Source organism: Silene latifolia, chromosome 11, assembly GCF_048544455.1.
Source record: "Silene latifolia isolate original U9 population chromosome 11, ASM4854445v1, whole genome shotgun sequence".
In the NCBI taxonomy this organism is placed as follows: Eukaryota; Viridiplantae; Streptophyta; class Magnoliopsida; order Caryophyllales; family Caryophyllaceae; genus Silene; species Silene latifolia.
The window spans coordinates 174,606,127-174,620,866 of NC_133536.1; the positions used below are offsets into that span (position 1 = coordinate 174,606,127).

The 14,740-nt window shown below is 37.3% G+C and overlaps 1 non-coding gene across 1 annotated transcript; it reads right to left on the reverse strand.

Annotated features, from left to right (window-relative positions):
- Window positions 1-4,123: 4,123 nt before the first annotated feature.
- On the reverse strand, window positions 4,124-4,230 carry LOC141615963 (small nucleolar RNA R71). Its single transcript, XR_012530346.1, has one exon. It is a non-coding gene; the product is annotated as a small nucleolar RNA R71 (small nucleolar RNA).
- Between the last annotated feature and the right edge of the window lie 10,510 nt (window positions 4,231-14,740).

Sequence of the window (14,740 nt, forward strand, 5' to 3'; positions counted from 1 at the left end):
ATATAAGATATGTAAACAAATCATATCTTATTATTTCTTTCCTTAAAATCTTTAGGAAATAATAGAGAATAACCAAAAGATAATTTATAAATTATTCTCCTATTATCTTTTCCTTAAATCTTAAGATATGATAAGATTTTTCCATAACAAAAATATCTTTATCATATATAACCATATCATACCAAATATAAAAGATATGTTAAGATAATTCTAGAGAATAAAATCTTAACAATAATCAAATTATATTATTAGGCTTACACGAGAACCACACGGCTCATAGGCCTTGTTTTTCATGAAAACCCTAACATGACACTAGGTTAGATTTAGGGTTTAAGAGTATGCCTTATTAAAACCCTAATTAGTAATATTGCCCAACTCATAAGTTCACCCAACATAATTACTAATTATAAGTTTAAAATAAATCCACACTCTATACGAATATGGGCTTCCTCATTAAATAAATACTTTTTGCTAAAACATTTAAAAGAAACAAAAATATTTTTCAAAAACAATTTGAAAACATTTTAGTCGTGTATAATATAAACTTCACATCTCAATGTTATAGTAGAAGAGCTATAACATTGAGCTCTTATATAAGTAATGTTATAGTTATGAGGCCATAACTTTACCAATGTAAGAAGTTCATTCTTACGTTACCATTACGAGATAATCACCTACGCTATTCTAATCTTCGTTAGGAGATCTTCGAGTGTAGGCTACTTCATTATTCAAGCTTGATCAATCTTTAGATGAGCTTTATCTTCTCATGACGCTTGAATAATTCTTCCACTATCTTGTAATATCTTGATCCTTGATTGAGGGCTTGATCATAATATAAATGCATCATACTTCCATCACAATTCCTTAATGCTTGCGATTAGTAAGTCCAATCTAAAAGACTAAACAAACAATTACGCGCAACGAGTATATAAAATATAAAGCACTCTTGACATCATCAAAACATAAACATATATCCTATATGGTTCAACAAATTCCCCCTTTTTGATGATGGCAAGTCTCCTAAAATTGTGACTAAGTATGTAGTTCCTCCTCAATATAATACCGTTATCTTTATAGATAAAGATCAACGCAAGATCAAACAATTATATTCAATACCAAAGCTTTAAGGACCTTAAGAGACAATAGGTCTTGACAAGGAGCAAGCTTAGGCAAATACTAAATCATGATTATTTCTTCCCCCTCTTGACATCATCGAAAAGACGAGATCAGACATAAAACGACTAGAATGATATCAACCGAGGCAAGAAATATTAATCAAAGCACATATTATAGTATAAGAACGATTTCAACATAAGCAAGCTCTATAAAGTGTGTAATACAAACCAAGATGAGTATAGATTTTGTAAGAGAGAAGGAAATTAGTCACTCACCTAACTACGACCTACAAAAGCATGCATGCAATCTAACATGATAGATATCTCTAGTAACCGTACATATACACTCCAACCAATCGAGGACCAAAATACATGTCGAGGACTTACATATGAATGTGAGGTGAGGTAATTGGGTAAGAAGGGGCAAAATAATTTGGATATGTGGAGGTAAAAGTCAAGCTAGCACCGATCACAACCAAAAGTAACCAAATTCCATTATTCAACCCAACTTGCAAAATGATGCACAATGCCAAGTATGGCACAACTCACTCACATCAACAAGTACTTCTCCTCAAGTAATATGGAAATAAATAAGAATAGGAGTAATAAGAGATTTTTGCCTTTCCATCTTTTATAGTATCATTTTTCTCCCTTTTTTTTTTTGTATTTTTCTCATTTTTTTTTGTTTCATTCCATCTTTTTCTTCTTCCTTCCAATATCTATCACAAAAGCAACAAAATTGACCACGACAAGACTTCTAAATATACCAACAAGACTAGTGATGCGTGTCATTTATATGATGTTTTATACCTCATTTTACACGCATTTCAGAGCTCATTTGTGTAGTTTAAGCTACCATTTCCCCTATTTCCGTCTACTTTCGTGTTTTTGTACTTTATTGCAGAAATGTGAAGAGTTCAGCGGAAATTGAGCTAAATCCGTCCCCGAGTATCTTGCATTGCATTTGACATGAAGTTACTTACTCAAGGAACGAGCTTGGTGCGCATTTCGAGGCCCGAAAGACAAATCCACGAGATTATAGAAGTCAACTATCAGCTACTTCAGTCGATCGACCACCTCCTTTGGTCGATCGACCAATCCACGACATCCAGAGACTATTGTACACAGCAGCCCGGTCGATCGACCGGTCACTGTGGTCGATCGACCAGACCGTACTTCAGACGAGAATTAAAAGATCGAGGAATTTGAAGCCCATGATACATTAGGTTTTGGAATAATAACTACGTTGTATTCTATATAACGTAAGCTAGGTTTACAGTTTAAGTATTCAGAAAATTTATCAAGTTTTACATCAGTTTTAGTTTATCGAATAATTAGGGTTCGGGATATTATTTCGCATTGGATTTTCGTTCGTGCTTTCAATCATTCCGTTACAATTCTTCTGCGATTTTGGTATCCTTCTTATTCCAGTTTATTACTTTATTTGCATTCATAGATATAGAATTGTTAGTTAGTTTCCCGAAACCATTATAATCGTTTTATGCTAGCCTTTTGTTTCGTTATTTTAATCATGAATTCAGTAGTTAATTTCGTTAATTTCATTGTTGTTATCATCCCTAGTATGAGTAGCTAATTTAATCGTGCTAGGATGTAGGGGAACTATAGATTAGGCGGCGTAGAATTAACATGGACTGAAATCGCGTGTCAATCGATCAACTGCCATACCTGGTCGATCGACTAACCACGTGAGGTATTACCTTCGTTTTAATTGTTTTAATTCTTTATTCGACGAATCGAGTGCACACGACTAGTTGAATGTTTAGGATTTGACTGACCCATTAGATCGAGAGATAGGGACAGTTGATTGACCACCAATTAAAATGACTAAACTATGCTGAGATCGAAAGATAGGTAAAGTTTAGATTATCAGTCACTTTTCAGGATGAAAGTCAGTATTAGTGATATTAGGGACTTATAGCGAGATCGAGAGATGATATCTGTTAAGAGTGGACCGAGAGGACCTCTTGTTTTCCCGCCTCATGTGTTTGATTTAGACCGACTTAGTTTGCTGCCGCCGAAACTATAGTGAACCGACCATCCTGGTACCCTTCTTTTATTTGTTTTATCCGTTTATTTAGTTTATAGTCTTTTATTGCCTTTAGCTGTAGACCAAATCAATTCAACCCCCACATTCGTTACCTTAGACTAGAATTAGACAACTATTAATTACATTCGCCTCCTTGTGGTTCGACCCTGTTACCACTAGCCTAGGTTAGTTTTAATAGGAATTATAAATTTATTTTTGGTACTCACAACGACGGGTATCAAATTTTGGCGCCGTTGCCGGGGAGGCAATTGTTCTAATTTTTAGTTGTTTTTTTTAGTCTTTCTTAGTTTAAGGGACATCCGTTCCTTAAACTTTTCTTATATTCTCTTTGTAGTTTCCTCTTATGCGCAGGTCACAGGGTGGTGAACTAGTACCGTTCAATCCTGAGATTGAGAAATCCTTGCGTGAGTTGAGACGATCATCGAGGATATTGCCGACAGAGGAAGAGCTGAGTACTCTGTCTAGTTACTACGAGAACGAGCTGTTCGAAGAAGATCCACCTACATCTCCTACCTCTACTTCTTCAGCTGAGACAGTCACATCTCTGGAAATTCCAGTCATGGCTGAAGAAGCAACTATAGCAAGTCATTCTGAGCCGACAGCTGCAAATCTATACAAGGGGTTTGAATTACTTGGAGCTGATAGGAAATTCTAACCGAAGCCTTCTTATATCAACTTGGTCGAGAGGAACCAGTTCGGGGGTGCTGCAAATGAAGATGCAGCCAAGCATATGGAGATATTTATTGATTATTGCTGCTCTATACCCCCGCCGACCGGTGTGACCCAGAACCAGATAAAGGAGATCATGTTTATATTCTCCCTTCGTGATGCCGCAAGGGAGTGGTACAGAGATCTGGCTCGAGCTGCTCATGGGATCACCGACTGGAATTCTTTAGCCCTGGCATTCTACAAGAAATACTTCTCTGCCTCGAAGACTAATGCCATTAGAGCTCAGATCACGAGCTTTAAACAGGGGCCTGATGAGAACTTTCATGAAGCATGGGTCCGTTTCAAGAAGCTGGTGCGAACCATTCCGCACCATGGGTTCGAAAAATGGAGTCTTTGCAATCAGTTCTATAACGGGCTGTATGACGATCAGAGGGCTATTTTGGATGCTGCAGCCAATGGCCGATTTTCTGAGAACATGGGAGAGACTAAGGGGTGGAAGATCATTGTGACTTAGCCACCCATAAAGCTGAATATGGGAATTCAAGAGGCAATCAGAGGAGGAGTGCTGAATCCCCTTCTGTAGCTGCATTAGAGGCTCTCACGGCGAGGTTTGACAAATACGAGTTGGGAGGAGCTTCAAAAGGAGGGATGTATCATGTGAATGCTGTTTCAGACGGTCCTTTCGTCTGTAGAAGATGTGGAGCTGAGGGACATGTTTCAGAAAATTGTCCTAGTCCCTTCGAGTCTTGTGCTGCCTTTAACCATTATAGGCAGACAAACACGTACTATGAGCCGAATGTCCACCCAAACTTGAGGTGGAGTAGCCAGAATGTCCTGAATCCGACTCAACCTCCACAGCAGCAGCAACAGCAACCTTATGTGCCCCCTCACAAGCAACAACAATATCAAAAATCTCCCTATATGCCGCAGCAACAACAATCCCAAAATTCCGACTTCGCTGAATTGAAGAATATGTTGCAAAAGGAGTCCCAAGCTAGAGAGGCCGGAATGAAACTACTAGAGAGCCAAATTGCTCAATTGGCTAGCAAGAATACCACTTGAGCTCCGGGACACTTACCGACTCAAACTGACCAAAAGGAGACCCTTAATGCCATCACTTTGAGGAGCGGGTCTACCCTGGAGGGGCCTGCTATGATTGAGGATGCCCCTGAAAAAGATAAGCCGCAACCGAGTCAAAACAAAGCTGGAACGAAAAGTGGAAAGAAAAAGGCGTCTACCAGGTATATCAGTCGATCGACTGACATACCCAGTCGATCGACTGAAGTGCGAGTTACAGGAGCTTCTGGTACTGTTGAAGCCAGTCGATCGACTGGCCAACCTGGTCGATCGACTGGAACCGCTGCTGAGGGTGAGCAATTTCGTCCTCCAATGCCCGATAACTTGAGGGATCACTTGTTTCGAGGTACGACCGCCCCGAAAATATTGGGGCAAGACCCGAGTGCTGATGGGTCAGTCCCGGTTCCGAAATACGACCCAATGTCGATCAATGGTTCCTATTTGAGACGGTCTGAAGAGGGGTCAAGCTTCAACAAGGAAAAGGTGGTGGACTTTCAGCCTAAGTCCACGGATGCCGGCATGCGAGATTTAGAGGAGAGGGCCAAGTTACTTCTTACAGCCCCCTATCCAGAGAGACTAGTGCCGACGAAGGAACAGGTATATTTTAATAAATTTGAAAAAAGTTATTCGTAGCTTGAATGTACAAGTTCCTTTTCTCGAGTTAGTAAATCAAGTGCCTGCTTACACTAAATTCATGAAACAACTCTTGTATAAGAAGAAGTCACTTGAAACTGTGCATACTGTCGCATTAACTAAAGAGTCATGCTCTTATTTGTCTCAGACTGCACCCCTTAAGCTAGAAGACCCGGGTAGTTTTTCAGTCCCGTGTAATATTGGCACCTTTCTTATTGAGAAAGCCTTATGTGACCTAGGAGCCAGTATTAGTGTAATGCCTTTGAGTCTTGCTAGAAAGCTCAAATTGACTAGGTTTGCAGTCACAGACATGACAGTACAGATGGCTGATCGCTTTGCGGTCCAGCCAATATGAGTTTTAGAGGACATCCCCGTGCAAATAGGGAAGTTCTTCTTCCCTGTTGACTTCGTGGTGCTCGATATGCCCGAAGATGCCCACATTCCCATCATTTTGGGTAAACCATTCCTGCACACTGCTGGTGCAGTCATAGATGTTGGTTCGGGTACTTTGACCTTTAAAGTAGGGAAGCATTCCATTGTTTTTGCCCAACCTGCTAAGAAGAAAGACCCCATGTGGCCTGTCACTTGCAATACGGTTTCTGAAAAGAAATCTTATTTTATACTTCCTGATATGCCTGTCTCTATTTCTACTCCTGTTGTGACACCTCCGCCCCAGACTGGGAGCAAATTGGAGGAAGATTCGTCTATTTCTGATATTGCAGGAGCTGGTTTGGGGAAGGAAGAGCTGCAAGTCGCTCCAGCTGTGAAGGAGCCAATCATTTCACGAGGCGGTCTTAGATGCCTTAGCTATGGGACTGATGATGTAACACCCCGTAATTTCGGACCGTTAATATATTTCGGAAGTACTTTATTAATCAAGTAAAATTTGATATTAATGTATTTAAAGTAAAAATAATTCAAAGAAATATAATTTTATTATATTTTGAAGAAAAGTATTTATTTTGGTAGTTTCGGAATGTTTAAAAATAGTGTAAACCGTGTAAAAACTTTTTATTTCGAAATAAGGGCATATCGGGGGGAAAATGACAATTCTATTGAAAATTGGGCAAACGATTTTGGAAATGGGTCGTATGAGTATTCAATTTTCTTGTAATCTCGTGTTTAAGAACTTTGGTCTTGTCGGAATTTGCGTTTGACAAACGGTTTTAATTATTATCGAAACGAGCCAAAATCGACTCGTAAAATCCCGACTTAAACCCGCTCCTTTCCTTCCTCCTTTCCTTTCCCGCGGACACCTCCTTCCCCCTTCCTTTTTTTCTGATTTTCTCACCTTCCTTTACATTCTTTATCTTTCCAAAACCAAAACACCATTAAAACTTAAGAATCCAAGCTAGTTTTCGCCATAATTTCTTCATTTCTTGACGGATTTTCACATAATTTATATTTTCGGAATCCTCTCTTCGAGATCTACCTCCTGGTATATTTTAATTTCAGTTTTCTTGAAGTTGTTTTAAGACGAATTTTGGCATAATTTTGGTATTTATACTTATTATTGTGTTTTTATTGTTTAATTAGGTGAAGAATTGGAAGACGAGTTTGGGGACTCGTATATTGTCGAAGATAGCGGCTAGTTGCTTGTTAGGGTTTGGTTTTTAAGTTGCTAATTGCTCATTTTCTAGCTTAAGGTAACATATTTCGAGTTACTCGACGAATAATCGTCACATTCTTTGTTGTTTTTGTATGTTTTGTGATTTTTGTTTGAGTAGTAAATTTTCACATGATAAAATTGGATGCATGCATGTCTAATGCTTGTCTTTTGTTAGTTTAAGTTAGCATATTAGTTTAGGAACGATTAAGTAATGTTTAAAACGGAGTTTAAATGAACAAAAACGGAAAAATGGAGGTGTGGGGGTGGCGGCAGCAGGCCCGGCAGGCCCACGGCTGGCCCGGGTTGGTCCGTTGCATGTTTCACGGTTTTCCATGCAATATTTGTCATTTCGGGTTTATTAATGTCATAGTTAGTATGAGTTACATATGAGTATACTTTTGAATTAAATCATATTAGTAGTAAAAATTATGTTAAAGGTAAAAATTATGTTTATATTGGTAGTTGCACATGTTAGTATATATTAGAAAATGAAATTGTAAAGAATAGGCTCAGCATGAATTATATAGCGATAATTGTAATGTTGGATGATTATGCCAAAAATCGAGCCTTGGTCCCTTTGATGATTCGATGTCGATCAATTGTGTGATTGGTCACCGCAATTTAACCCGCACTGTCGCAGGTCAGGGTTGCGGGTAAAAATTCGGTTGGATGAAATTTCATATGAATTGGATAATCGGCCTTTTTCTTGTTTTAGGCCATTTATCAAGTTTTTTAGTTCACATGTATAGTTGGTTGAATTTAATAGTTTCTTATATTATAGAAACGGCCCTAGATTCCCTGAAGCCTTTAATATTGTTAATATTGCTAGAATTAGTATTGAATACTTCTTGCAGGTTGTTGTGTTTGTCATAGATAGGTCTTTATAGTCTCTGACGAGTATATGTTCACTGCTTAATAGCCTTTGTGTTCCTGACTAGTGGATTTATATCCAAGTTGGGGCATGACCTCGTTACTTATTTTGATAGTAAGTGGTCAGCTTAAGTACTAGCCAACCCTTTGGTGGACTCCTTAGGGTACTCACTTTGTTTTAGAAAAATTGTGGGTCTTGGGTGCGGTGGTGTGTATCCGCATGTCTAGGTCTGCTTGTGATTTTAGGCTAGGGTTGTGTTGTGTCTTGGCCATGTTTTATTAATATTAACCGCTGAGCCAAGATACCGGTTCGATTACCTTCCCTACCTCGTGGTATAGACTCGAGTTACAGAGTGACTATTGACGGTACTAAGAACTTATGCCTGTCTTTGATATATTGCCCTTTCTTGTATGGTGATTTTATGAATTGTAATAGGTGAGATGTAAGCCGGTTACAATTGATAAAGTTTGGATTACTAATTGTTATATGTTTCACATGATAGTTTAGTTTGGTTAGTTTAGGGGTCATAGGTTAGAATACTTGATAATTAAATTGTCTATCAATTTGTTTACATGTTTCATTACATGTTACATTAAATTTGACATTTCGTGGCTGGGAGGACTCGAAGTTACTCCCCACTGAATTGTGGCTTTCGTGTTTGTATAAAATGCGATTGACAGGTTGAAGATTTAGATGGGGACACAGACGAGCTAGTGAGCAAAAGGAACCTTGGACCTAGTTTGGCTAATTTTTAGTAGTAAACCTTTTAATTCTTGGTTATGTATATATTTTGAAGGGACATATGTCTCCCTCTTTTACCTTGGGTTTGTATCTCTATGTTCTCGCAACTTTAGTTGGGTTATGTAAATTAGTTGGTTTGCATTTGCAGGTTTTGGGCACTCTTAAGTTGGAATTGTTTGTGAATGGTTTAGGAAGTTTTAAAAATTACAGGTTTTTATCTAGTTGAACCAATTACAAACATATCCTGTCAGTTTTTCTGTAGATTTTACGTAATTATTTAACGCTAAAGTTAAGGGTGTCACAGGTTGGTATCGAGCTTGTTGCTCCCGACGCACGTTTGTGCACCCCACTTAAAAGCACTTGACCTTTAAATAATAAACTTGAGAGATGGGTAGGATGGGTAGATTTAGGATTTTATGTGGTAGTCTGTTTGTGATTGCTAATTGTTAGGTACTAATTAATTTTCTCTTTTGCAAGATGGCTCTCCAAGAAACGTAGATAAGGCAATCCTACAAGCTAGGTTTGTTAATTGTTAGTTATTAATTTTCGTGCCGTTGCCGAATGTTGAAGATTGGTTATGCCAAATGAAGGATGCTTCCACTTTCTCGATATTTCTTTTCGTATTCAGTGTACCTTACCTTAATATTTCAATCTCGTTGTCTATTCGTCTTTCAAATTCCTCTACTCTCGCCCTGGGTAACTACTCTTCAATTCTTTCCCCCGATTCATCCTTAGTTCGTTTTCTTCTTATAATAAAAGTCCATGTGGACACCTTCCTTTTATTCCGCAGGATAGTTCCCTTGTTCAAGAGAACCCGGTTTTGAGAGAATGTATCATTGGAGGGCGTGAACGAGTTGAGAAATTGATTGTTTAAGGTTTGAGTGGTATAGGAGAATATAACTTGGGATCCTTTGGTCAGTTTTGTTAGTTGTGCTTGATATGAGAGCCTAGTGAGTTGAGAAACACCTTGGTATTTATGTCTATTGAGAGCTTGTTTGTTATAGATGATTGAGCATGGGTACTACTTTAGCACGTAAGATGGAAAGAACCTGAGCTACTCCATTTGAGAGTCTCGATGTTTCCTGTGGAGAATTAAAGGAATGATAAGTAGCCCTAATCCTTGTAGGCCTTGAAGGGAATACAATAGGACGTTGACGTTGCTTAATGGATTGGTATCGTACTTTGGAATTAGTTAGTTTGTTAAACCTTTCGAGTTAACCAAATCTAATATATAGTAGCCGAAATTTGAGAACACGTGGTTGACCATATTAATCATATCTGAATTTGGGAATTTTGGTGGAACGTTGGTCGATGTTGATCGTGAGTTCAAAGATGTGATCCTAATTTATGGTATCGGAGACTAGAAGTATTAAGTGGTGAGATGATGGAGTAAACAAGCCATGGTATTTGGGGATGACATAGTAAGTGAAGTTCAATGACGAGAATTGTAAAGGGGATACTTTGGGACATGGATGGTAATAAATGAAATTGTGTGGTGAATTGATTTTGGCTCTTAGAACCAATTGGGTTGATGAATAACTACCATTGTGGAGTCCTTGTTAGTCCTATGATTTGGTTGACATTTGGGGCTTTGTTGAGCACCTTAGTGAAGTAACCTTATCATATCGATCATAAGCTTTGATGAGTGTTTGGTAAGCGGTAACCCTTTCATTATGCCGCTTTTGTTCTCCTTTCCTTCTCTTTAACGTTCGTTGAACTCTGTTCTTATGCCAAAGTTTACGTATCTTCTTCTTGCCCGAGATATCTTCTTAACTCGAATACCTCTTATTTTTGTCAACCGTTATCTTTACGGTCCGACTCCTTATTTCCTAGCATGTCATTTGTTCCTTGCTTATCCTTCCTTAACGCCTTTTTATAATACCATTTCTTTTGAGAAATGTTGGCCTTGGTTGGACATCATGACCTTTGAAGGGATTGTTGTGTTTGACCCTTTCCTGATTTTAAGAGGATTTGATATTGGAAAGACTTAGGTAGTGTGATGAGACATACTTGATGGTTCTTATACCTATAGATCCTTGATAGAGTGAGTACTTTGGATTGGTGGATTTTGTGTGTCAAGTGTGACTTGCATTGGTTACTAAGGTTATGGAACATGGCATTGTTGTTTATGTTTAGGGTACTAGTGTTTAGTACTTGACTTAAAATGGATGAAACTGAATGGTGGATTTGAGGATGTAAGATTGACTAAGTAAGTCGAGTTGTGATTGGCTTCCATAATCACTTTGGACATGAGAGTTTGAGAATGTGTATGACCATATGAGAAAAGCTAATGGTGGGTTTATTAGTTGGTTTTAGTGAGTGATATTGATTACTACATGAGGTATGGTATGAGAGTGAGAGTAAGCTACAATGTTGGAAGTCTTAACACTTGTTTTGGTAACTATAAAGGGTAATGGTATGGTTGACACCAATTTTTAGGTTAAAGAACATAGTTTCAATTTATGTTTTAGGAACTCTGAGGTGATAAAGTGTTGTTACAATTAAGACCTTGTTCTTGGGAATTTGATGGTAAGTAAGTTTTAGGATGTCCAATTTGAAAGAATACTCCTTGGGATGTTGATGACCATAATAGATTGATGATGTGATTTGGTATTAGTTGGCTCTTGGAGTTATAGCTTGGTATTGGGATTCTTGATTAAAGGTTTATTTGTTTTGAGGAAACCCTTGGGAGTGATGTGGTTATGAGTTTTGTTGTTAGGAAGTTTTGGAACCGTTTTGAGTGATGTTGTTGTTTGAGATAAAGGTGTCTGGCGTTCCTTGTTGTCTAATTTCCCTTCTTCCTTGATCATGAGCGCTACCGCACATACCTCTCTTCCTTACTTCATCATACTCCTCTCATAAGTTTGGTGTTGGTAACCTATGAAACTCTATCTTTGACACCCTTTTAGGTTCGACTTCAATTCTTACCCCATGAAATTTATACAGCTCTTTTGATTAGTTAAGCTTGAATCCTTTTAGCATATTTGCTCCTATGATGTCTAAGTTACTTTTTCCTTCGAGGAATTTCTAAATATTTCAAGCTACCAGTTTCGATTCATTCTTGAAAGTTTATGTCACTTCTGCAAACCTAACCTATTTTTGAAGACTTGAAAATGAAAATTTGATTTAGTTCCCTATTCCTTTCTTGAATATAAACTCATTTATCGTAATTTTAATTTCTAGACCCGAGTTTTCGTTAAGATTTGTCCGATTTCTGTTAATTTTGATCCATTTATGACTTCTCTGTCAAGGTTTAATGTTACATTTTTAGGGATTTGACCCCAATTGGGTTTAAAAGTGAAACCTTTACTTCTATTTTGGCTTTTTGCAAAAGAAAATTTGAGTAGATTACCTTTCTCTTAGCTTACTTTGATTTTAACATTAGTGAATGTTAAATCTCGTTGTTGGAGACGTCCCAATAATGGGTTTTCTCATTTATTGGTGTAGAAATATTTTTATATCTTGATATGAATGTGGATGTTCTTGTCTGATCAACAAGAGTATCACCGTTTCATTGAAAAGATACCTATATTTTCTTATAACTATATTATTAAGATGTTGTTTACGATAATTTCTCCTTCTAAGTTTCGAGGACGAAACTTTTTAAAAGGAGGGGTGATTGTAACACCCCGTAATTTCGGACCGTTAATATATTTCGGAAGTAATTTATTAATCAAGTAAAATTTGATATTAATGTATTTAAAGTAAAAATAATTCAAAGAAATATAATTTTATTATATTTTGAAGAAAAGTATTTATTTTGGTAGTTTCAGAATGTTTAAAAATAGTGTAAACCGTGTAAAAACTTTTTATTTCGAAATAAGGGCATATCGGGGGGAAATGACAATTCTATTGAAAATTGGGCAAACGATTTGGAAAAGGGTCGTATGAGTATTCAATTTTCTTGTAATCTCGTGTTTAAGAACTTTGGTCTTGTCGGAATTTGCGTTTGACAAACGGTTTTAATTATTATCGAAACGAGCCAAAACCGACTCGTAAAATCCCGACTTAAACCCGCTCCTTTCCTTCCTCCTTTCCTTTCCCGCGGACACCTCCTTCCCCCTTCCTTTTTTTTTTTTCTGATTTTCTCACCTTCCTTTACATTCTTTATCTTTCCAAAACCAAAACACCATTAAAACTTAAGAATCCAAGCTAGTTTTCGCCATAATTTCTTCATTGCTTGACGGATTTTCACATAATTTATATTTTTGGAATCCTCTCTTCGAGATCTACCTCCTGGTATATTTTAATTTCAGTTTTCTTGAAGTTGTTTTAAGACGAATTTTGGCATAATTTCGGTATTTATACTTATTATTGTGTTTTTATTGTTTATTTAGGTGAAGAATTGGAAGACGAGTTTGGGGACTCGTATATTGTCGAAGATAGCGGCTAGTTGCTTGTTAGGGTTTGGTTTTTAAGTTGCTAATTGCTCATTTTCTAGCTTAAGGTAACATATTTCGAGTTACTCGACGAATAATCGTCACATTCTTTGTTGTTTTTGTATGTTTTGTGATTTTTGTTTGAGTAGTAAATTTTCACATGATAAAATTGGATTCATGCATGTCTAATGCTTGTCTTTTGTTAGTTTAAGTTAGCATATTAGTTTAGGAACGATTAAGTAATGTTTAAAACGGAGTTTAAATGAACAAAAACGGAAAAATGGAGGTGTGGGGGTGGCGGCAGCAGGCCCGGCAGGCCCACGGCTGGCCCGGGTTGGTCCGTTGCATGTTTCGCGGTTTTCCATGCAATATTTGTCATTTCGGGTTTATTAATGTCATAGTTAGTATGAGTTACATATGAGTATACTTTTGAATTAAATCATATTAGTAGTAAAAATTATGTTAAAGGTAAAAATTATGTTTATATTGGTAGTTGCACATGTTAGTATAGATTAGAAAATGAAATTGTAAAGAATAGGCTCAGCATGAATTATATAGCGATAATTGTAATGTTGGATGATTATGCCGAAAACTGAGCCTTGGTCCCTTTGACTGATTCGATGTCAGTCAATTGTGTGATTGGTCAGCCGCAATTTAACCCGTACCTGTCGCAGGGTTGGGGTTGCGGGTAAAAATTCGGTTGGATGAAATTTCATATGAATTGGATAATCGGCCTTTTTCTTGTTTTAGGCCATTTATCAAGTTTTTTAGTTCACATGTATAGTTGGTTGAATTTAATAGTTTCTTATATTATAGAAACGGCCCTAGATTCCCTGAAGCCTTTAATATTGTTAATATTGCTAGAATTAGTATTGAATACTTCTTGCAGGTTGTTGTGTTTGTCATAGATAGGTCTTTATAGTCTCTGACGAGTATATGTTCACTGCTTAATAGCCTTTGTGTTCCTGACTAGTGGATTTATATCCAAGTTGGGGCATGACCTTGTTACTTATTTTGATAGTAAGTGGTCAGCTTAAGTACTAGCCAACCCTTTGGTGGACTCCTTAGGGTACTCACTTTGTTTTAGAAAAATTGTGGGTCTTGGGTGCGGTGGTGTGTATCCGCATGTCTAGGTCTGCGCAGATTTTAGGCTAGGGTTGTGTTGTGTCTTGGCCATGTTTTATTAATATTAACCGCTGAGCCAAGATACCGGTTCGATTACCTTCCCTACCTCGTGGTATAGACTCGAGTTACAGAGTGACTATTGACGGTACTAAGAACTTATGCCTGTCTTTGATATATTGCCCTTTCTTGTATGGTGATTTTATGAATTGTAATAGGTGAGATGTAAGCCGGTTACAATTGATAAAGTTTGGATTACTAATTGTTATATGTTTCACATGATAGTTTAGTTTGGTTAGTTTAGGGGTCATAGGTTAGAATACTTGATAATTAAATTGTCTATCAATTTGTTTACATGTTTCATTACATGTTACATTAAATTTGACATTTCGTGGCTGGGAGGACTCGAAGTTACTCCCCACTGAATTGTGGCTTTCGTGTTTGTATAAAATACGA